Source organism: Dipodomys merriami, unplaced genomic scaffold (assembly GCF_024711535.1).
Source record: "Dipodomys merriami isolate MVZ:Mamm:240054 unplaced genomic scaffold, mDipMer1.0.p SCAF_7, whole genome shotgun sequence".
Classification (NCBI taxonomy): Eukaryota; Metazoa; Chordata; class Mammalia; order Rodentia; family Heteromyidae; genus Dipodomys; species Dipodomys merriami.
In genome coordinates this window covers 43,907,567-43,932,430 of record NW_027206290.1, presented here as the reverse complement: position 1 = coordinate 43,932,430, position 24,864 = coordinate 43,907,567, and the positions used below count along the sequence as shown (strand labels likewise).

At 39.5% G+C, this 24,864-nt stretch overlaps 1 long non-coding RNA gene across 2 annotated transcripts in view; it reads right to left on the bottom strand.

Annotated features, from left to right (window-relative positions):
* Nucleotides 1–10,369: 10,369 nt before the first annotated feature.
* LOC138816605 (uncharacterized) overlaps nt 10,370–24,864 on the bottom strand; it is a 71,161-nt gene continuing 56,666 nt past the window's right edge. Inside the window, exons 2-3 of one of the 2 annotated variants that reach the window (XR_011368691.1) lie at nt 17,066–17,192; nt 10,370–15,078 (exon numbers count right to left, since the gene is read on the bottom strand). This is a non-coding gene — a long non-coding RNA (uncharacterized lncRNA). Of the gene's footprint in view, nt 15,098–17,065; nt 17,193–24,864 lie in introns of both variants that reach the window. The other variant, XR_011368692.1, reaches the window with a different exon arrangement.

Sequence of the window (24,864 nt, the reverse complement as noted above, 5' to 3'; positions counted from 1 at the left end):
CATGATCTTCCAAATCTCAGTCTTAACGTTGAGATTGGAGGATTGGATGCCAGCCTCATAGTCCCATGAACTTTTCTAACCAGGCTGGCCTAGAATCACAGGCCACTGAGATCTTCCTGATCTCAGCTTCCCAAGTAACTCTGATTATAGGCATAAGCCAGTGACACCAGGGACCATATCATCTTTAAATATCAGCAGAGGAAACTATTTTAAATTCCATGTAGGACCTACTTTGAAGTTCCAGTTCATATTTTCTGGAAGACTCCATCAATTATTACTAAGTTTTAATACAAAGTTTATGTAAATTTGGTATAATTTATGTATATTTGAGAGTTAATACATAGTTTATGTATATTTGGCACTCTGCACCTAGAGGATTCTAGATGATTAGCATGCAACTCACTGTCGGGTGCTGCTTTCTTCAGCCCTTTGACAAGCAGCTCTAATGTGTAATTTTTCACTGACTCAAAGCAAGTTTAACAACTTTGATACAATGAAATTGCATCCAGCTGGGCACTAGTGGCTCATGCCTGTGATTCTAGTTATTCAGAAGGTTGAGATCTGAGGATAATGGTTTAAAGCCAGCCCAAGAAGGAAAGTCCATGAGACTCAAAAACACAAAAGTGAATGTGTGGATCAAGTGGTAGAATATCAACCTTGAGCTAAATAGCTCAGGAAGAGTGCCAGACACAGACACTGAATTCAAGCCCTAGTAGCAGCGTGTGCGTGCATGCGTGTGCGCACACACATACAAACACACACACACACAAATCAAATATGTCCTCTGGCCTCATGTAGATTATAGAATCTTATTGGTCGAGTCTTAATTATCCATTTAAATTGGTTTCTTCTGATTTTTTTTTCATGATGAAAAAATGATTAAAAGAAACTTATGCGTTTGCCCTGTATTGCATTGAGGGTCAAGGGCAGAGTAAAGAGCAGGAAGAATGAAGATCCTGTGTCTCAAAGCCCCAAACTACTTTCTCACTAAAGCCTGTTGTATGCTCAATTTCAGTGTCCCCTGTCCTAGAAGCTGCTTCTTGGTGCCCAGTCAAGCTCCTTTATCCTTGTACTTCATTCAGCCTTGGCTTTTACACCACAAATCCCTCCAGATTTTGCCAGGACTGAGGTAAGCTTTCTACTTAAAATCAGCCTGAGACCACTGGCTCATTTCACAACCATCAGCAGCTGAAGGACTATCATCCCAATGCACAGGTCTGAAGCTGCATTTGAGCTGCCCCTGCTTCTCATAAATCTCCTCAATCACTTGGCAGGGAAAGGCACTGCAAGAAATCAAGGGTAGGATTTTGTTCCATTTATAGAACAATATGGGCTTCCTCTAGGGCTATCATCACACCTGTGCACTTGCTTAATAACATTACTGAAAACCACGAGTCCACTGTGCCAAAAAATGCATTGTGATATCACATTATATTGAAAAGTAAGTAGAGAAAGACATCATTAGCCTTCTAAGATGACAAAGAAATCACAGCAGGGAGATATCAAGATATTAGCACAGTTCAAAGAGTATATTCCAAAGAAACTATTCAAGGGCAAATATTCTACTCTCATAGCTATGCTGGGCTTCATTTATGATTCCCTCCTTTTCAGATTCAAAATATATTTGAGATTCTTGTAATCAAAGCACAAAGAAAATAAGGAAGTTGCACATGAAGAGTTAAAATGAGCTTCTAAATCCTACAGAGAGGGAAAACTTGCAAAGAACATGCCATGTCACAGTTATCTTAATTGATCACTTCAACTGGCATCCTGTCTTCTAATTTCCAACACAAAAATAAATTGGAGTGTATCACAGGCTTCTAATTGCCAAATAAGAACAACTATGCTCTTCAGAAAACATTCTGATCTAAGTGCTACAGAATAAATCTTCAACAGTAATAATAAGAAAAAGCAAAAATAGTTTCTTGTGATTATTTTTTGTTGTTGTTCGCACGTGTGTGTGTGTGTGTGTGTGTGTGTGTGTGTGTGTGTGTGTGTGTGTGTTGGTACTGGGTCTTCAACTCAGGGTCTCATGCTGTTGCTCAAGGCTGATGTTTTGCCACTGCTAGAAAATTGAAGAAGATTCTCTCAGATGTGTCTGCCTGTGCTGGCTTTGAACTAGGATCCTCCTATCTCAGTATCCTGATTACAGTATGTGCCCCTAGTGCCCATTTCTAAAGAAATGCCTGACATTTCTAAAGAAATCAGAATTCTAATGGTAAATTGCAGAGCCTTCCATAAAAATGTAAACAGTATAAAGCCTTCTATAAGAATGGGTTATTAAGCCAGGCACTGTGGCTCATGCCTGTAATCCTCGTTACTCAGGAGGTGAAGATCATGGTTCAAAGTCTATGAGACTGTTACCTCCATTTAGTGACCATAAAATTAGAAGTAGAGGGCTGAGAAGGTGGCTCAGTGGTAGAGTGCTTGCCTCCCATGCATGAGGCCTTGGGTTCGATTCCTCAGTGCCACATAGGCAGAAAAAGCCAGAAGTGTCACTGTGGCTCAAATGGTAGAGTGCTAGCCTTGAGCTGAAGAGCTGAGGGACAGTGCCCAGGTCCCATGACTGACAATAAGTAAATAAATAAATAAATAAATAAATATTAGAAGTAGCGCGTGGTTCAAAGTGGTAGAGTGCTATCCTTGAGCAGAAATCTTCAGAGATGAAACCTGGGCCCTGAGTTCAAGCTATAGGACCGCCGCCGCCACCACCAACAGCAGCAGCAGCAGCAGCAGCAGTAGTGGCGAAAGAATGGATTATTAGTCCAACACTTCATTTCATATTTAACATCCACTAAAAGTGAATTTTTACTTCTCTGTCTCCTGAACTTGAGCTAAGTGATTTTTTTCTTTGTTGAAAATACATTTACAGATTGAATAGAAAAAGAAATTTGAAATGCTTTTCTGCAACTCTATGTGTTATGCTCTTTTTCTAACACCAGGACCTGACTTAGCTAGCCCATAGGTTAAGAAGAAAGAGCCTTGTAGGTCAGACTCAGACCCACATGTTGGCAGCAACAAGCAGCATCACCACAGCTGGGCCCAGAGAAGGCAACTGTGCACCCGCTCACTGCACTACCAAGTTCTTGAACAGTGGCAGACGTTTCAGTTCATCAAGTTCTGGAGTGGCTTGTTGTATACTTTTAAGACGGTGGCTTCCAGGCAAAAACCACTCACTCATTTTAGGCATGTCCTATTATGAATTTTGAAAAAATGCATACAGACATGGAACTACCACTACAAACAGGATAAACCATTTTCACTACCCCAAAAGGTCTTTGTTCTCCTGCCAGGCACCCCATACCATTTTTAACTTGTCAACTGCTGACCATAGGTTTTCATAAATAGAAGCATACAGTGTGAAAACTTTCAGGCCTTCTTCCCAACAGTTATTCACTTGAAGTCAATTCCTGTTGTTGCATTATTTTTTTTTATTTTAATTTTTATTTTTTTGTGAACATACTGTACAAAGGGGTTACAATTACATGGGCAAGATAATGAGTACATTTCTTATCAAGCATTGCAGCCTCCTCCTTTGTTTACCCTTCACATCCCTTCCCAGCCTCCCCCTGCCCCTCCACCCAATCCTCCCCCCGCCACCAAAGTTGTAAAGTTCGTTTTCGACATGACAACTTGTACTTCTCATTGTTGCAACAGGTCCACCTGTATCCTTAAACGACTTGTTTTTTCCCCATCTCCTCCACAAATTATACCGACATCAAATATAGTGAAAGCAGGGGTTATACTGTGGGGGAGGGACATACAAAGCAACAAAGAAATAATCTTATAAATGCATTAGAAACAAATGCATGAAAGAAAAAAACATTAAAATACATATCTAATGGTTCATTTTCCTAACATCACATTATCTGACCTTTCCTGCTTGGCTCATACATATACTAGACATTGCAAATAAGGGAAACCATGGGACCTATGTTTCTTTGGGCTTGGCTTACTTCACTTAATATAATTGTTTCAAAGTCTTTCCATTTCCTAACAAATGGGGCAATGTCATTCTTTCTGATGGAGGCATATAATTCCATTGTGTATATATACCACATTTTCTTGATCCATTCATCTACTGAGGGGCATCTGGTGTTGCCTTATTATTGCTAAGTAAAATTTGATGTATTACTCCACCACAGTTGCTTTTGGCATCTGATAACCAAAGACATTGAATTGTTTCCAATTTGAGCCAATGCAGATAAAAATGCTGCTGTAAAGGTAGAAAGATACCTGATTCCTCCTAGTCATGGTTCATAATCCTATAAGAAAACACGGGTAACAAGAGAAGAGTACATAGGTCTATTTAGTCAAAGTTTTTCATGCCACAGGAGGATTCAGATGAGAACCTGATGATGCAAGGTAAAGCTAATATTACAGAATAAAATCAGTGATATAAGGTAAAGTCAGTGATGCAGGATAAATCCAATGATATGGAGCAAACCCAATGATACAGAATAAATCCAGTGATGCAGGATAAATCTAGTGATGCAGAGTAAACCTAATAATAAAGGATAAACCAAATGACCCATTTTTATGCTTATACTCCTTGAAACATGGGCATCTGTGTAATAATGCTTTTGGACAAAAAGAGCAAGTATGACAATTGACCTAAAATAATAGATGGAGTAGGAAAACTCAGGCAGGCCTATCTACTTAAATTTGGTGTCTTTTCTGTCTGCTCCGTGTGACATTCTTGCAATAAAGTACAGGATGGGACCTTTCCAGCAAGGACTCCTATGAAATTGTTACACAAAGGTAGAAGGAAGAATTTCTTTATGGATAACTCCTGTACAGGAAGGAAAGAGAAGGTTCAGGTACTGTTAGGCTGTATGGCTGATTTGGGAAAAATAGTTCTAAATTGTATGATGTGTCTTCAGTGAAAGGAATTTTGATTTTTATGACCTACTGAGGAGAATAAGAGACAAGAGACAGAAGAGCAAGAGGCGATGAGAAAGGCTATGGATCTGGGGCTGCTTCTGAAGCTTTCAAAGATACTCAGTGTGGGAAAATAACTGAGAGAAAATGAGGGAAGGGGTGGCTCTATTTAAAAAGAAATGTACTCATTACTTGACTTATATATGCAGTCCCTCTGTATATAACCTTTACAATAGCAATGAATAATAATAATGAAAGATGTTCAGTGTGATGTGCTCAGGACACAAAGCATTATACTTTGTGGTTTTGCTTCTTGAGGCTTAGAATCACCACCCACAAGTTTGGAAATGAGTATATTTTTAAATTACGTGGGGGTAAGTATGAATGGTATCCCTGGGTTACAGACAACTGTGTAACATACGAGACGACCAAACTATTTCCCAAAGTGGGTGTTCTATTTTTCATCGCCTTCAGAATTATATGAGATAGTATGAGTTCCAGTTGCTCGGCATCCTCATGGGACTTGATGATATTAGATCTCACACTTTTCTCTATTTAAAAAGATGTGCAGTGGTATCTATGTGGAATTTGAGCAACATTTGTGTGTGTGTGTGTGTGTGTGTGTGTGTGTGTGTGTGTGTGTGTGTGTGTGAATGCTTATGTGATATACAAGAATTAGGCTGGTATGACCCCAGCACAGTAGTTTCTAAACCCCAAGGTTACTGCTACTGTTTAAAATGGTAAAAGTTAATCCCTGTTTTAATTATCCAGTTCAAGTCTATCAGAAAGATTTGAACATCTGTTAGGGTTTCAGAATGTCCATTTATACTTCCTGTTACCACTAATATTACAGTGAAATTGCATCAGTTCTCTGATACACAGAAATTACTGTGGTAATTATTTCTGTTTTCCCTTCATTTTATTTTAATAGCTGTAACTGAAGCCTGTCTGTTCCACTCACTGTAATTTTTTTCTGAAAGACCAGCTCGTTTTTTTCATTACTTCTGCTTTCTGAACAGCTATGAAATGCCAGCCAGCTTCAGATCGCAGCACGGAGAGGCTTCCTGCGTTCCAGGCTTTCAAGCCTACTTCTCAGTCTGAGAAATGTGTTCTTCATATCTAAAATTGTCTCAGAGGTAAAGGACGTAGTGTTCCAAAAGATTTCCTGCCAAATGTAATCTTTTAAATGAAAACTCTAGTTTCCAACTATTGGATCCTATTTAGTATAATATCTGACTTATTACAAAAGTCCTCAAGAAAATCAACCTAGGAAAAAATGCAATTGGATTTATGTATTATCAGCAGGTTCCTGGTTTTATATTTTCCAAAGTCAAGGTGACTAGCACTGAAAGAGCAATTAGGCAATGACCCACGTTGCTCCTGCCTGCCCCCAGTTCAGGATCTTTGTGGATTGTGTGCATGTTCTGATTTGTTCTGTTTTGTTTTGGTTTACAGGTGACAGACTCCCCATTTTGATATAGCACTAGATAGACTTTTTGTGCCCATACCGAGGCTTGAACTTAGGACCTTGTATACACAGTTGGTCTTTCACTCAAGGCTGGCACATACCTTAAGTCATACCCACACTACTGAAATTTGGCTGTTTAAGTGGAGGGAGATAAGAATCTCACAGACTTTTTGCCCAGCTGGCCTCCATCTTCAGTTCTTAGATCTCAGCCTCCTGAGTAGATAAGATTACACCCATGAGTTCCCAACCCCAGTTATTACTGGCTAGATTAAGATAAGCATTCTTTCCCCCAATCCTGTTGGCTTTCAAGTATCCTATAGTTTATCCTATAGTTTAACACAAGTTTGATGGGGAAGTTTGTCCCAAAGACATATAATTTATGAGTGAATAACTATAATAATGATTATGCTCTGCTATTGTGATTGTCTCCTGTGTGAGAAAAGAACTTACGATTTCAGAGAAAAGGATGAGAAATGAAAGGAGACCCTGTGAAGTTAGGTTGTCCTCATAATGAGAGCAGCTTGTTTTCCCCATCAGAGCCATGGGCCATCTGGTAGGGGATGGCTGCCCTGTGCTTGGCAATGTCCTGCAAAAGTGTGAAATCACTCCACCACTCTATAGGAATTCTGTGAGGCTAATTCCCAATTCCTGACTCTGATTCTAACATTTCTATGCTTGACTATAGAAATAACCTGAGCACAGTTTCTTTACTAGCTGTCTTTCTAAAAGTGGCCCTCTATTCTCCCCTCCTACAGTTATCACTCTCTCTCTATTTCTTTTTCTTCCCCCCCAACACTTGTGAAGAAAACATAGCACAGAGATTTGTTCTTTTAGTAAATACTGTTCTCTTGTTATGACTGTCAGAAACTTAATTCAACTCATTATACTCTTTCTTTTGTCTGAACAACAATAACAACAAAGGCAATGTCTTTTTTTTTGAAGTATATTTTTTATTGTGAAAATACTATATAGAGGGGTTACAATTACATGGGCAAGATAATGAGTACATTTCTTATCAAGCATTGTAGCCTCCTCCACAATGTCTTGATTCAGGTAGGCAAACTAGAGGAAAGAAGTAGGGTGACTTCCCTGGCTAGAGTCTTTGCAGCACCTCGGCTATAACACCTATTATAGGATCAGCGGTCCAAGCACAGTTACAGTTTTATTTTAGGCACTATTAGGAGTGTTTTGCAAGTATTAATTCCCATTGTTATTCTTTCTATTTAGACAAAGATAACTCATGTACAAATCTTTAAGGAATTTTCTAGGCAGACCTGGCCTGAATCAAGGTCAGCTTAGCTGGCTCTCACAGGTGTAAGAACTGTGCACTGGGTAGAATTTCTAAATCTTTTCTCCTCTCTCTTTCTTCATGATTTTTTTTGTCATTTACTGTGTGCTTTCCCATATAATATCTATCATGGCACACTTTTGGAGTGACTCTTTATCCTTCTACCCCAATTGACAGAGGAATCATCTCAATCTGGCTAGGATGTTAAGTCCTACGAAATATTAGAATTCCTTAGAGAAGAAATTTGTTTTTCTTTCTTAGATGTGTCATGTGCAGCTTAGGGGCACTGACTTGTAACCCCAACTGATCAAAGTTTATGAAGATACTCTGTCAGATGGTAGAAAGTATGTTAAGGAATGGGTGTCTTCTTTATGAAAATATCACAATTACCATTTCTTGTGAGAAACACAGAATCACCCAGAGACCTGTGACATTGGGAAAAGTACCTGAACTGAAGGTACATCTATCTCCATTCTCGATGGGGACATCACCATCTTCTCTGACTTGCTTATTTTGAGCAATAGTGAACTCTAACCGGATGAAGGAGAAAGGAGGCTGAGAATAATACAGAGTGACTTATGCATCTTTCTCCATCCATAAATAACTTTATATTTCACTTCTGGCAGCAGAGCTGAGCCAGGAAGTAATGAGCCATTGTGGAAAACCCATCTGTTGCTCATAAGGGGAAAGGCTAGATTTACTGAAGAAAAATCTGGAGCATAAATCCTATTATTGCTAATGGGAGTTGCACATCTAATTGGTCATCCTGAAAATATGCTCTATTATATTCTTTCAGTGACCAGATGGATGAGCTAGGCTTTAGTGCCATGAAGAAAAATGTGCTTGAAGAATTGGATAGCAAGAATGGTCATCACAACTGGTAGGAAACTGACAGTTCTAATGAGGACAGAGTGTTGGCCCAGGGCCTGAGCTTAAGATGTTTTCAAAAGAACCCAAAGGATCTCGTACAATACAGGTGCATGTAAATGATGTAACAAATTTATATCATTTTCAATAGGCTCGACTTAGCCCCCAAATTAGACACACTTCTGTATCCTATTCCTTTGTAACTGGCCTATTGACATTCAAAGATTTGCTTTGCGATTTCTTGAAAAATAGTACTAGTTACTGGCAATTGAGAGCTCTGTCTTCCCATTTCTGAAATTTTAGCCAACAGTAGGAAGAAAAACTGAGAAATCAAAGCCAGCTATGTCTTATATACTGAATTTTCCTACATTGCTATTTGAGTTAGTTACCAGGTTGGAAAGCCCTTAGAAGGAGTAAGAGCTATAGCTTAAGACAAATTATGATAACATGATATATGCACTGTAGGTATGTAATAAATGTTGTATTTTATTTTTATTCTCTCTGGGGGATAAAATAAAGCATGGCTTGTGTGAGTTTAGGATCTTGTGGTTAAAAGTGATCTTAGTTCCTGATAACTGCTATAACAAACAATCCCTAGTTCATAGAGATGACCAAGGTTCAGTGCTCTCCTAGCATGGTGATAGAAGGAAAGAAGATGGAGAGGAACAAAGAGCAAAATCAGAGAGGGTACAGTATTCAAGGTGATCTTTCTTCATACATCCTGTAATGCTGCCTTCTCTGTGCCGAAAAATATGTCATCTTTTAATGTATCCGAAAGGATAGATCTGGGTTTGTTGAATACATGGAACATCACTGAGATTCAGACTAAAAACTTCAGTTTACAGATGGCCCCCCAAAGAGTCCTGAGATGTAGTGATTTTGAGCAAGTCATCTTGGTGTTTGGTGACAGAGAAAAAGAACTCTGATTTCCTATTGCCTGCAACCATTATGTAAGGGGAAAAAAAGAGACAGAAGCAATGGAAAGGCAGAAGAGGGAAGGAGATGAGGAGAAGAAGAGAGGGGAGCTGAGCAGAGATGGCGACAGCAGGAAGAAGAGGGTAAAGGAGTGCAGTAAGAACATGGGAACCTAGATTCCTCACTCTATCCTAAGCTTGTCTAGTCACTTAAAATTCCCTTTCCCCTTATATAAAGGGGAAAGTTTGAGAGAATGATTACTGAAACCCTTTCAAGCTTTAACATTTTCTTCTATTGAAAAACAATGGGAAGGAGAAATATAGTAGGCTCATAAAGATGTCACGCAACCCCCAGGCCCTGCAGTGACTTCGAAGTCTCGGAGTTTCTTTCTGGATGAAACTGCATTCTGCTCTCTTCTCTCCCCATCCTCACCCAATCCCGGGCAGATGGCTTCTCCTCAGAGGCCTACCGTTTGGGTAGTCATACGACCTGGGCACAGCTGTAGCTCAGACAGGACCGCAGGGCTTGACAGCATGCCACCGGGCCATTAATTGCTTCTTCTGTCCCTTTCCCAGGGGCTTACCCCTTCACACCTTCCAATGTGCAAGGCTGCAGGCGTACAGGGATTAAGGTAACATTATGGGCTTTCATTAACTGGTGGAAGCCAGCCAAGTCTCCGTGTAGAGGTGATAACGGACCCTGTAACAAAGCAAGCTCCAATCTCTTTTCAGTTATTTCACTTGGTTTTTTCAAAGTGTCAACAGAGATAATCATTCAAGGTTGCACTAAGGCTCCTTATGCCTGATCTCAGGAGTCTGAAGTCCTTTCCTTTTTTCCTTCCTTCCTTCCTTCCTCCCTCCCTCCCTCCTTCCCTCCCTCCCTCCCTCCCTCCCTCCCTTCCTCCCTCCCTCCCTCCCTCCCTTCCTTCCTTCCTTCCTTCCTTCCTTCCTTCCTTCTTTTTGTCTCCATACTTCTTTGCTTTTTTACTTTTCAAGTATTTTGGTTTTTCTTTTAACATTCTCACCCACCCCTCTTACCCTCCCTCTTCCATCACTTTTCTTAATTTTTAGGCTATGTGTTGGATTTTTTTGCCATCTAATAAGGCAATTTATGCATACATTTTAGACTGCAGGCTCTCAAATGGGTTATTCGTTGTGGAAGGTATCAACTTGTAGCTATAGAATCTGGTGTGGTGGAAATAAAATTCCTTATTTTTAAATCATCCACATGAAGCTTTCACATCAGCAGGCTGATAATGTAGGATTCTATCTCCCCGGAATTGAGGCTTCTTCCCCGCTACTCCTCAGTCTGTGCTCAGGAAGTCTCAGGTGGTCTTTGTCCTGGGTTTTGGATTCACGCTGAGGCATGATGGGATATCCTGTGCGGAGCTAGCTCCTCCTCCAGGATTTCTGACCACTCTTTCCAATTGTAGAAACACCAGCTGCTCTGAAGTATACAGCGCCTCCTGTTCCCTGCTTTTGTGCTTTGCTCTGGAGACCTTATTGCCTCCCCAAGGCTGCTGTCCTGTGGAGATGCGTGTCCTGTAATCCTTCTAGAGTGGAGTCAATCTTTCTTCTCTCCTTCACTCCTAATGAAGTCTCTCTGCTTTGACCAAGCTTGATTTAGGCTCCTCTGAACTCTCTTTTTGATGAGGTCAAAGCTCTCTCTTTGGTCTGTATGGTCTAGTTTTAGCAAGAATCCTACTAAATCAATGTACAAAAAGTTCTCTGTGCTTGACTTAAGACCAAATTCCTTATCTCCTGCTCTCAGTATTATTAGGTTTTTAAAGAGGCTGGTGAGTAAGAACAACACCATGCACGTGGTATTCAGGTAAAGGGTAGATTTATTCATCATTCCAGCTGGCACTATGCCAGGTTGGCATTCCATGTGGCTGGTAAAGAGTGTCTGACCCCCGGCCATGCCTTATCTTGGGTAGGGGTGGGGGAATGTGTGGCCAGGTAAAGGGAGGTGGGACCAGGTTGGGAGAAAGGTGTGGCCACATCGAATCTATATGTGATCTCAGAAGATATGTCCTCTTCCAGGTGTGCCAGTTGCCTAGGTAATGCAGGTACTGGGCGGAGACTTGGCTTCGAGAAGGGCGGAGTCTGCTCGCCATCCAGGAGCAGACTTAACAAGTATCACCTGAGATCATCTCCAACAATAGTCAAGTCAGTTTAGGCACATTCTAGCTGACCTAAGAGGACAGATTTCCTGTTAATAATTTCCTAGCCACAAATCCCTCCCTGTTCCTTCCTTGCCTATAAATCTTTACTTGAATTTTTTTTTTGTATTTGGAGTTAAGGGAATCTCCTCTATTATGAAACCATTTTGTAATAACTTATCTATCTATCTATCTATCTATGCTTATTTATTTGTTTGTTTGCTGGTAGTAGAGCTTGAGCTCAGGGCCTTGTTTTCTCACTTGATATTCTCACTCAAAGCTGACATTCTACCACTTGAGCTCTACCATCTCCACTTCAGCTTTTTGGTGGTTAATTAGAGATTAAGATTCTTACAGAGTGAGATGGGAGGGCAGGGATGGGAAGGGGAAACAAAGGAGGAGGCAACAATGCTGGATAAGAAATGTACTCATTGCCTTGTTCATGTAATTGTAACCCCTCTGTACTGTATTATCACAATAAACAAACTTATTAATTAAAAAAATTCTCATAGACTTTTCTGCCTAAGCTGGCTTCAAGCCTCAATCCTCATATTTGAGCCTTCTTAGTAGGTACAATTACTGGCATGAACCATCAGCACCTGGTTAGTAGCCTTTTCATATAAAATTTCTCTTTTGCTTTTAACAATTGCCACAAATAATTTGCTAGTGTATTACTCTCAAAATTAGTGTACTCCTTTTCTTCTGGGTTTATATCAGAAGGAGTCTAAAAAGAAAACCTACCAAGACCTAGCTTTTGGTTTGAAAAGGAGAAAAGTAAACTTTAAAAAAAAATTAATGAATAGAATAGCTTTGCTACTATCTACAAGAAACCAACAGAGGCTAATATCTTAAATAACAGAAAGAAAGTCTCTGCTGAGAATACAGCCAAAAGTGCACTGGCTGATAGGTCGTTATTCTCTGTTGGAGACAACATTGAGGATGTTGTGACTATTCAAAATTGCTGATTCTGAGATGATGTGTTGAAGGTTCATATGAATATTTTCTCAGTTACGTGACCATTAATGGGTTAGGGATCAGCTCTCATTCTCAGCCAGCCAGCCTATCCCTGATGTAAACATTCCTGCCAGCTTCTCCAAGGAGCCAGTACTTTTTCTAGAGGAAGCTGGTTACATAATGGTTTTGGAGCAAATCTAAATTTCCTGGCTGTCCATAATTCCATCCTGGAATCCAAAGTCACAGAAGTAGTGGGAAGGAAATTACCTTCCCCAAGGCTTATGCTATGAAAATGTCCCTGATATATTCAGACCATATTTGCTTCCCATAAATTCTGGAAAGTAAAGAGTATTGTCTCCACTATCAGGATGCAAAAAAAGATTCAAGGAGGTTATCTAATTTGGAAAACATTGAAGGATAAATTACACCAAAACATACGGTAACTATATATGAAGGTAGCATAAGGAAACTCACTGAAAGCTATTGGACCATATAGAGATAGAAGGATGAGGGAAGAGAGAACCATAGATAAAGTTAATTTGCCTAAATTTTAATATAATAACATATTTACATGTGAACTGCCATGATGAGATCTTTTTATTTTGCCAGTCTTGGGGTTTGAACTCTGGGCCTGGCTGATGTCCCTAAGTTCTTTAGCTCAAGGCTAGGGCTCTACCACTTGAACCACAACACCACTTACAGTTTTCTGGTGGTTAACTGGAGATGAGTCTCATGGACTTTCCTGCCAGGGCTGGCTTTGAACCATGATCCACAGATCTCAGCATCCTGAATAGCTAGGCGTGAACCACTGGTGCGCACGGCTGATGAAATCTTTTTGTACAAGTAACATACACTTTAAAAATGCAAAAATGAATGGCAGGCCAGGCTCTGATGAGAGTAGAAGGCCAATAAAGAAGGTAAGTAAGAGTGAATATGGTAAAAATAGTTTATATGCAGGTATAAAAACAGAACAATGAACCAAGTCCAATGGTGGTTTGTATCTGTAATCCCTCAAGAGGCTAAGACCTGGAAGCTCTTGGTTGGAAACCAACTCAGGCAATTAACAAGCAAAATTCTATACTAGAGATTTTTCTAAACTGGTAGAGTACTGGCCATGAGCAAGAAAGCAAGAAAATCCAGTAAGGACACAAATCCCAAAGTGCAAAGCCATGTAAAAGCATGGAAGAGGAAACAAAAAACAGAACAATGAAACTTGTTGCAATTGTTTTAGAAGACAGGGGAAGGAAAGGAGGATTAGGAAGAAAGATGAAGGTGCTGAGTCTATTATGTGTGGAAATGTTACCATGAAACCTCCCTTGTGCAACTAATATATGCTAATAAAAAATCTAAACAAAAAGAAGAAACAGAAGCTACTCATAACTACCTGGCACCACTGCCATAACCCCACTAGCTCACCCAAGTTAATTATTCCATCACTAATAATAGTAACCAATCTCAGTTAAGGGCTTTATTATGGTCATGACTTCTGCCTAGCCTTTTGCATGGATCATTTCATTTACATAAGAGTCCTAGAAAGCAGGTACAGTTGTACCTCCATTTTACAGCCAGAGGGTCCTTCAGTTACAAGGCATGCTACACGCAGTTTTTTTTTAACATCCTCTCTAGACTCAGATCACTTAAGACTCAAATCAACTCAAAATCTACCATCTGATCTTTGTATTTTTTTAAATTGGGGGTTATGTCACCATTTCTTTCGTGGCTCTTTTGTCCTTGTCTTCGTTCTCACTAGAGTCCTTCTTGGCTATTGGATTTAGTTTGCTGTCTTGATTGTTCATGAATCTTGTCATTTTTCATTGTGATTTAGGTATTTGGATTCACAGACTGTCAGGGCTGTGGCCCGAGCTTGGCCCGTTTGTGCCTGACTTAGTGGCAGCCGTCACTTGGCTTGGACTCGTTCACACTGGGTGTGACTCGTTCACACTGGGTAGGCTAGCCCATACTGGATCCCAGGGCCAGCCAACCCCTCCCTGTGTGTGTGCTTAGCCCTGAGCTGCTCTGAGGGAGCTCGGTCAGGTCTACTGCGGGGACTGGAAAGGTTAGATTTGTGTCTCTAAGATGAACCTGCACTGGGCTGCTCCTGCTGCCCACCCTGTCGCTGGGCTCATCATGTCACCAGACTGCTCCCACCATTGGGCTGCTCCCACAACTCAACCACCAGGCGGCTCCCACCACCAGACCACTCCTGCTGCTCAGCCACTGGGCACTTCTGCTGCTTCTCTGCTGCTCCTTTGCTGGGCTGCTTCTGCCATGGGGTTGCTCCTGCTGCTGGACTATTCTTTGGTTGCCTGGCCTCTAGACCACTGCCACGACTGGTCGTTGCTGCCACTTAGATCGTAGGTGGTTCCCACCGCTGGGCCACTCCTGCCGCCAGATTGCTCCCTCCGCTTGGCTGTCCAGTTCTGCCTAGTTGGTTGTAAGTGGACCTGTGGCACTGTGGGAGTTCTCCAGGTCTGGGTGTTACAGTGGCTCCCCACTGGTCTCTGTCTACATCTGGGCTGTCTGGGTCCGGTGTTGTAGAGTTGTCTGAAAATTAAAAAAAAAACTGAAAAAAAAAACAAAAAAACAAATGCATCCCTTCTACATAGAAGGATGGAAAAATCGTGAAAAGCTCTCCCCCATCTCCCATCCCACTCCAGCAGTGTGCGAATGTGGCCTAGTGGCTCCCTTGGATTCTAAGGCCCACTAGTAGACTGTAGCATCCTGATGCAGAAAACTCCATCTGATCTTTGTTCAGGTCATCTCTCTTAAGTCTCATTTCTCTGTGCACTAGAACATAGGCATGAGAGAGTCACCAACTAGTGTCTCTTAGAAAGTTGAAATGAGATCATTATTGGAGAAGCTCTGGAATGCATTAAGTGCATAATACATGTTGATGACCATTTGTTGAGCACTGCCAGACGTTGAATTATTGAGGCTGATTATGCATTAAAATATTCAATTTTTGAATAACTGTCTTAAAATAGGGTATTGATTATTAAAAATATGGAAAGGAGTAACTCAGGCATCAGCTTGTCTGGCTCCTTGTAGCCAAATTAAGCCTACTCTGAACTTTAGGTCATGTCACCCTTCAGTTCACAGAGACTACCATTATGTAGGTTTTCCCCTGCAAAAGGTTGAAGGAAACATGAGGACAATGAGATGTCACCAGAGCCTCTACACTTGTCCACTGCCCAAATAAGTAATAAAATCTTTCTTACACCTCTTTGGCAAACACTATCCATAAACTGAATAGACAGCCAACTTCCTAGAGAGATGATTAGTTTTTGTTTTTATTTTAATTTTCAAAATATTGAGACAGGTTGATACCACTCAGGTCAGCATGTCACTACTTTCTGAGCAAAGAAGAAGATTCTGTTACTTTTGTATGGTATAGTGGGTTTTCTGTCTTCGCCAAGAGATTCCAACATGTTTCCTACTAGGAAGTATGGTCTCAAATTACATCCTCAAGACAGATGATGAACCCAAATTATATCATGCAAGCAAATATCCATACTGGTAAGCACTCTGAATCAAAGCTCTAGTCTTTCCATTTCTAATTGAGCATCATGTTCAGAAACCATAAAACAGAATGGATGCTATCTCACAATGATGTATCTAAGGACAAAGTCCTCCCCTTCTGACACTTTTGCCAAACCTTCCAAGGAAACCTTTACTGCAAAGCAACAAATTTTTCAAAGATCTTTTAAAAATACCTTTTCTCTGTCCTTTGGCAAGTACAAGCTCTCTCCCTGGAAGTAGAGCTTCAGATGATAACTATGAACCTCTTGATTCTTCCTATGAGACAAAACTTCAATCCATGTTGGTTGAAACCAAATAATCAAATATCTCTACACAAGGTAGATGACTCTTACTGAAGTAATATGAAAGATTGATATCCAGGTAGGTATTTGTGGTATAATTGTTCAGATAGCCTTCAAAGCAAGGAATATCAACCTGTGCTTTGAAATTATAGGAAAGCCGTGCTGTAAGCTTAGAAGGAGGTTCTAAACTGGTCATGATCAGCTTCTTAATCTGGATATTGGCTAAAAATGGATAGAACTAATGAAAAGTCCTTGAGAGGTACTGGTGTGTGATGCTCTAGCAGAGTAAGTACTCTTTCTTTAATTCATTTAATTTTGGGATGGCTTTTTTTTATTGTGAGAATACTGTACAGAGGAATTACAATTACATGGGCAAGATAACAAGTACATTTCTTATCAAGCATTGTTGCCTCCTCCTTGTTTCCCCTTCCCATCCCTTCCCATACTGGGATGGCTTTTTATGCAGCAATAATTAGAACACTAGTCAGCACTCAACTTGAATTACCTATAAAGACCTAATCTCCAATTCCTCCAATTTAATTATCAGTTATTATTTTTTACTTTAATAGAAAATGTTGATTTTTAAATATGTTTCAAATGTTGCAGAATATAACCAAAATGTTGGCTTCCTAACTTGTATTTAGAACTATAAGAATAACAAGAAGCAATAACATTTATTTGAGCATGATTTACATATATACCACTTTTACCTGTCTTACAGGGTAAACATGTCATAATCAAGTAGCTCACTTGTGATTCCTAATGGGAAATGTCGACTGCAGGCCTAGAGTTACTTCAAATTATATTGGTCATTTCACTCTGTTGATGTAACAAAGCCTAAACAAGAACCAAAAACATGATTTGTTAATTCCAGGCTAGAATAAGACTGCTTAGGTCAGTTGATATCAACACCAGCTACCCTGGGGCTGTCTAATAACATACTAATTCCCATGCTCACAATCAGCTCAAGGTATCCAGAGGGAGTGGTGCAGCATTATATAAAATATATTTTTTTAATTTTTTTTGTCAGTTGTGGGGCTTGAACTCTGGTCCTGGGAGCTGTCCCTCAGCTCTTCATCTCATGGCAAGTGCTCTATGATTTGAGCCACAGTACCACTTCCGGTTTTCTGAGTGGTTTATTGGAGATAAGAGTCTCATGGATTTTCTGCCTGGGCTGGCTTTGAACCGAGATCCTCAGATCTTAGCCTTCTGAGTAGCTAGGATTACAGGTGTGAGCATCAGTGCCAGACTTCAGCATAATATTTTTTTAACCTTATTTTTACTGAAAATGATAATAAAGTTTATTAGGAAAGGAATACATTTCTAATCCAATGAAATTGTCCACCTCTAAGGTGAGAATGTCAATATATTTTACCTCTGCGCAGCTTTTTTATATTTAGATTTAATTAACTTTTTAAATTTTTAAGTAGCTATATGAAAGGATATTAATTTATCTTTAAGCAGTTACGCAAAGTGGGTATCAATTCAACAGGTCAGTTTATGAATACAATGCATTAACATTAGCCCTTCTACTATTCTCCCCTCCATCTGTCTCAACTCCACTTATCATCTATAAATGTGGTTGATTTTGTTTTTGCTCTTTTAAAGAAAAATCTTTCCCAGATGATCAGAATGAGGAACAAAGGCCGAGAAAATTAATTTAAGTGATGAAAGTGTAGCACTGATAATCAGTTTATGACAACCTGAGTCCGAAATATATTTGTTTGGGTACAGCACCCTCTCCTTTTTCCTTCAACAATTTAAGAAAATTAACAGCATTTTTGTTATATTTTTCATCTGACATTCTAATTCCTCTATGCTTTTATAACCAATAAACATCTTTTTTATTCTTTTATTAATTTAAGAATTGCTGATCCACTTTATCAGGTAAAGTCATTGATGCGCATGTAGAAAGATTTCATATAGGTCTGACTTGAGAATTAGTGTGTTGATTTTAATAAAATATCATTATTTACCAGGAAGTAGTATAGAAATTCCATTTATCCCATCCCATATCATGTCATCTTGGAATATCAATTATTTTGAATTGCAGCACTTGAAAATCAACAAGGGCCAAAAGGCCAGCCTCACTCTCTCCTTCCGTCCTTTTCTAAAAGCAAGAGATAAGATTCCCAAATGAAATATGGTCCTGGGGCTTGAACTCAGGGTCTGTATGCTATCCTTGAATGGTTTTGCTGAAGCTCCATTTCCAGCTTTTTGGAGTTTAATTGGAGATAATGATCTCATGGAGTTTCCTAAGGGTCTGACTTCCTACCCTGATCTTCAGATTTCAGTTTTCTGAGTAGCTAGGAGGGCAAACATGAGCCACTGGTGCTACTTTAGGAAGCCATTCTTATCAGTAGAGATAGGGAATCACACCAAGAAAAAGCTGAAAACAAATCTTGCTAACATAACTTTATCTTTTCAAGTCTTCCCACAATTAATTGCCCTAGCACAAACCACTTTATCTTGCCACATTTCTACAATTTTATGATAATTTAGCTTGAATGTAGAAATGCTTTCAAGCCTAACTGCCTTTTTGTGCCTTTGTCTTGTGAAGGCTCTCATATAGATGTAGAAATCACAAAATAAAATTAAAGACCCTAAGCAGAAAGAAGAAAAATGAAACCTTCTCTAGAGTGGCTTCCTTGTTCTCTTAGAGGAGCTCCTTACATTTGTATTTATCTCCTATGAAGTAAAAAGCATGTCCTTATTTATTTATTTTTGTGCCAGAACAGAAGCTTGAACTAAGGGCTTTAGATTGTCACTCAGCATTTCCACTCAAAGCTAGCCCTCTACTACCACTTGAATCACAGCTCCAGTCTGGCTTTTTGGTGTTTAGTTGGAGATAAGTGTCTCCGTGGATCTGAATGGATTTGAATAAGATCTTCAGATCTAGCTTCCTGAGTAACTAGGATTACAGATGTGAGCCACCACCTGCAAATGCCTCTATTTTATACATAAAACTAAACAGATCATATAACTTGGTGCAAAGTTACTGGGAAGTTAATTTTTACTTCAAGGCCTCTGTATTCACTGTGTATAACTCTGATTCTCACATTTTCCAAAGACTAACAAATTTTTCCATTTTCTTGTTTTCTTGGAGAAATTTCCCATAATTGACCCATACAAATGTTCGCAATCACTGTAGCATAATTTGCTGAAATGGATTTTAATGTGATCTGGGCCATGCTGGATACCTGCCAACAGGATTTGCTGATTTTGGTTGAAAATCCAGAGGAAAGCAACTACAAGCAAAACTCCTGTGTACACCCAGAGGGACATCAGCCTGCCAGACAGAGGTTCCTGTGGCAAATTAAGGAGAGACAAGATGGGCTCCTATTAGCTGTATGGGCTATGAATGAGCTTTCCTGAGAAGCTTGAACAGAACACAAAGATTGAGAAGAAAATGTTTAGTCTATGACTTGCCATTTGAGTTATGCCCTAGGACTACATTTAGATATATGAAAGTAATACATTTAAACATTTCTAAGTATGTCTGCTGATGAAATGCTTAGGTAGACCTCAAATTTGATAATAATATTGCAACCTTTCCGTGTGTGTGTGTGTTTGTGTGTGTGTGTGTGTGTGTGTGTGTGTGTGTGTGTGTGTGTGCGTGCTAGTTCTGGGGCTTGAACTAAAGGCCATTTGCTCTTGCTTGGCTTTTTTGATCAAGGCTGACATACTACCACTTGAGCAACAGCACCACTTTTGCTTTTTTACTGGTGAATTTGAGATTGAATTTTTCTTCATGGGTTGGCTTTGAAATACAATCCTCAGAGTTATGCCTCCTGAGCAACTAGGCTTAAAGGTTCCCTCAATATTGCAACATTTGTGAGAACCAATGATTCATGGTTTCTTCCATTGATGAGAATCACTGAACTGTGTGGAATGAGGACAAAAGAACAAAGAATGAAAAAGGAAACAGAATAATAGAAACAAAAAAGCAAGTGAAAAGCAAACCTTGTGCCTAAGTGGTTGATTCAAAGCATCACTAATTAATTACACTGGAGACTCTGTCTCAGAAATGGCATCTATCTTATCATGAAATTCCCAATTCTGAAAATATAGGACATTTTTTTCAGGATATTAGTACTCATGATATTTGCATCGTATTATCCTTTCAGGAAAAAGATTGCCATATAATAAATAGTAAATGATAGTTGTGACTCCATTTATAGTTAGAGAAATTATTGTGCAAAATTCTGAAATGACTTTTTACTTGATCATTTTCTATTTCTACAAGCCCTAATTTGTGAATTTGACTTACTTGCTTCTCTATCCCAAGACAGAATACTGAAGGAAAATAATAAACTATTTGAGGAAAACTTAGAGTTTCCTAGATGGTTTATAAAGAGTTTGTTTACTTAATAGATAATTAGTCATCATGATTTGGGGATAATAGGGGAAAAACCTTAAAATTTACCCAGATTATAAGAATATTCCTAAATGTTTTTTGAAACAGGGTCTTACTATACTTGAGTGTAAGGTCTTCCTCCTTCAGCCTCTCAAATGCTGATATTACATTATAATCACTTGCCACCATGCCTACTGTTCCATTCTTTTTGTTCTTCTCTTCAAAAACTCGCATATTAGACTTGTGATTTTCTAAGTAGTCTTTAAAAATTTGGTCATGTGTTTCTGTTAATTTGTATATATATATATATATATATATATATATATATATATATATATATATATATATATATATGGATTGGATATGGGGATAGGTAATTCTTTTCTGTAGGGTTCCAGTTGCCCAGAAAATGAGAGTAAGAGTTTACAAATCATGCAGTATCAAGTTTAAAACTTGCTTTCCATCAAAAGAAACTACTACTAGAAGAAGCAACCCATCAAGTGGGAAAAAAATCATTACAAGTTGCTGTCCAATAGATAAAGCACTAGGAGTCAAAATACGCGATGAGCTCCAAAATATTAAACAGCAGAGAAAGAATAATCCAGCTAATAAACTGAGCAAATGAACTTAGTAGCAGCTCTCCAAAGAAACAATTCAAATGGCAAAAAAAAAAAAAAAGAGAGAAATCTTCAAGATCTTCAGCCATAAAAGAAACACAACTTGGGGCTGGGAAGGTGGCTCAGTGGTAGAGCGCTTGCCTTAAATGCATGAGGCCCTGGGTTCGATTCCTCAGCACCATAAGCAAAAAGAAAAAAGCCAGAAGTGGCGCTGTGGCTCAAGTGGTAGAGCGCTAGCCTTGAGCTGAAGAGCTAAGGGACAGCACCCAGGCCCAGAGTTCAGGCCCCACGACTGGACCCCCCTCCCCCCGCCAAAAAAAGAAAAATCTAAGAAATCCTAAGGCTTATCTTCTGTGAATGGAAGGAAAGAGGTAGCAGTTTGGATAGTTTGTCTACATTGGAGTAGAGAGCTTTCCTTAAAATTCTAATGAAGCCCGGTGCTGGTGGCTCACACCTTTAATCCTAGCTACTCAGGAGGCTGAGATCTGAGGATTACAGTTCAAAGCCAGCCAGGGCAGGGAAGTCCATGAGATTCTTAGCTCCAATTAACTACCTTTCTGGAAGTGGCGCTGTGGCTCAAGTGGTAGAGCACCTGCCTTGAGTTGAATAGCTGAGGGACAGCGCCCAGGCCCAGAGTCCAAGCCCTATGACAGATAAAATAAAATAAAATAATTAAAATACCAATGAAGTAAGAATGTCTTCTAATCAAAATGAACTCCAAGAAATGGAAACAAGAGGTTTTTTATTGTACTATTTTCAGTTATTTCTTTTGTATTTTTATTTTTTGTTTTATTCCCTGTTGTCACTGCTTTTTATTTTTGTATCCTTTGTCTTGTATATAAGTTTATCTGATTTAGGGAAAGGTAGAGGAATCACAGAAACTGTGGAACTAAGGGTGAGCCAATTCAACAGTGATAAGCACCAGACACTATGTTGGAAATGAACCTTACAACTTGGGGGTCGAGTGGGAGAAAAAAAAAAGTGGGAGAAAATGAGGGAGGGGATGACACTGTTCTAAAAGACATGTACTCATTACCTAACTTATGTAACTATAGCTCCTCTGTATATCACCTTTACAATAAAATTTAAATTATAAACAGAATGCCAGGCACCAGTGGCTCATGCTTGTAATTCTAGCTACTCAGGAAGTTGAGCTCTGAGAACTGTGGTTGGAAGCCAGCCTGGGCAGAAAAGATCATGAGATGCCTATTGCAAGTTAAAAAACAAAACAAACCAAAACAAAAGCAGACAGTAGAGCTGTGGTTCAGGTGGTAGAGTGTTGTCCTAGAGTACAAAAGCTCAGGGATAGCCCCCAAGCCATGAGCTCAAGCCCAGTTCTGCAGGAGGAGGGGGAGGAGGAGGGGGAGGAGGAGGAGGGGGAGGGGGAGGAGGGGGAGGGGGAGGGGGAGGGGGAGGGGGAGGGGGAGGAGGAGGCAGCTTTCAAATTCTGTTATGCAAACTAGAAACCTTGCTTTTCTTCACTTGTCCCCATCTGTTTTGCTAAATAAATTCAGTTGTGTTTCTTCAGAAGTTTTGTGATCCTCTGTTGGTTGTTCCAGATCTGTCTGTCCTGGAGCCCTCAGCCTTTGCTGCCTTCATTGCCTTTCAACATTTTCTTTCAACAATCTTAATTTGAAGCCACTTTCCGTGGTGCTAACAGAATAATCCTTCTGAAACAATAAAGGTCTACACTTTCCGTTTTAATAGCTTTAAAATATTATAAAGATTGTCATTATGGTCTAAATGTGTGGCATTTATTGGCTCAATCAAAGGAACAACCTTACTTTCTGGTTACATTTTTCACTGGGTTGGCTGAAATCAGTGACAAATAGATGTTCTCTTGTTCTGTGAAGTCATGAATCTCAAGAAATATACAGACATGTCCCCCATTAGCTGAGAATGAAGTCAAGAGAAAATAAATAGACTAAGACACTGTCTGATAAGGGAGAGAGAGAACTGAATGCTGGCAGGCTTATTTGAGACTTGGTGCAGGCATGTATATAACAGTTTTCTTCTAGAAATAGCTATCTAGACCTTAATATAAATTTACTTTTCACAATCAATTCCTTCTTTTTTGCATAAATTATTTCAAGTTTAGTTTCTAGGGTTTATAAATAAAGGATTTCTGGTCAGTTCCATAAACTTGATAAAAACAGAGTTCTGGTGCTGTTTATTATTATTAAATCTGTCCCTGTAGCTGGTTTCTAGTTAAGACAAACATTCCTCAGAGCAGGATGTGGATAGAAGGAAATAGAGACCAGAAAACAGGACTCATTTCCATGAAGATTGTTTTGTTTTCTGGTGGACACACATTTCTTTTCCTTCTTTCTTCCTCTCTTCCTTTCCTTTCTTTATTTCCTTTCTTCCTTTCCCTCCTTCCTTCCTTCCTACATTCTTCCTTCCTTCCTACCTTCCTTCCTTCCTTCCTCCATCCTCCCTCTCTCCCTCCCTCTCTCCCCCTCTTTCTCCCCCTCTTTCTTTCTTTCTTTCTTTCTTTCTTTCTTTCTTTCTTTCTTTCTTTCTTTCTTTCTTTCTTTCTTTCTTTCTTTCTTCTTCCTTCCTCTTTCTTTCATTCTTTCTTTCTTTCTTTCTTTTCTTTCTTTCTTTCTTTCTTTCTTTCTTTCTTTCTTTCTTTCTTTCTTTCTTTCTTTCTTTCTTTCTTTCTTTCTTTTTCTTTCTTCCTGTTTGTCTGCCTGCCTACCAGCTTGCTTTCTCTTTCTCCCTCCCTCCCTCTCTCCCTGTTTCTTTTCTTTTCTTTCTTCCTTTCTTTCTTCCTTCCTTCCTTTCTTTCTTTCTTTCTTTCTTTTCTTTCTTTCTTTCTTTCTTTCTTTCTTTCTTCCTGTTTGTCTGCCTGCCTACCAGCTTGCTTTCTCTTTCTCCCTCCTTCCCTCTCTCCCTGTTTTCTTTTCTTTTCTTTCTTCCTTTCTTTCTTTCTTTCTTTCTTTCTTTCTTTCTTTCTTTCTTTCTTTCTTTCTTTCTTTCTTTCTTTCTTCTTTCTCTTCTTCCTTCCTTCCTTCCTTCCTTCCTTCCTTCCTTCATTTCTCTTTCTTTCTTTCTTTCTTTCTTTCTTTCTCTCTCTTTTTTTCTCTTTCTTTTCTTTCTTTCTTCTTTGTTGTGCTTGGACTGAGGTTTAATCTCAAGGCCTGGACAAGGCCCCTTGGCTGTTGTGTTCAAGATTAGAACTCTACCACTTGAGCCACAGCTCCACTTCCACCTTTTTGGTGGTTAAGTAGAGATAGGACACTCATGGACTTACCTCATGGGCTGGCTTTGAATTGCAATCCTCAGACCTCAACCTCCTAATAGCTAGGATTGCAAGCATGTACCACTGTTGCACAGCTTTACCCCCATTTTCAAATCGTTTACAACTATGCCCCTACATTTGTAAACAAATAGAGTTCAACATACAGACATTATATGTACTCATTTCAATGAAGGCTAAAAAACATGCATTTTGGAAAGCTGATAACTTGCTTATTAGATCTATTAGTCAAAGGGAAGGGAAGGACAGGAAGGAATTCAGCCTTATTATTGT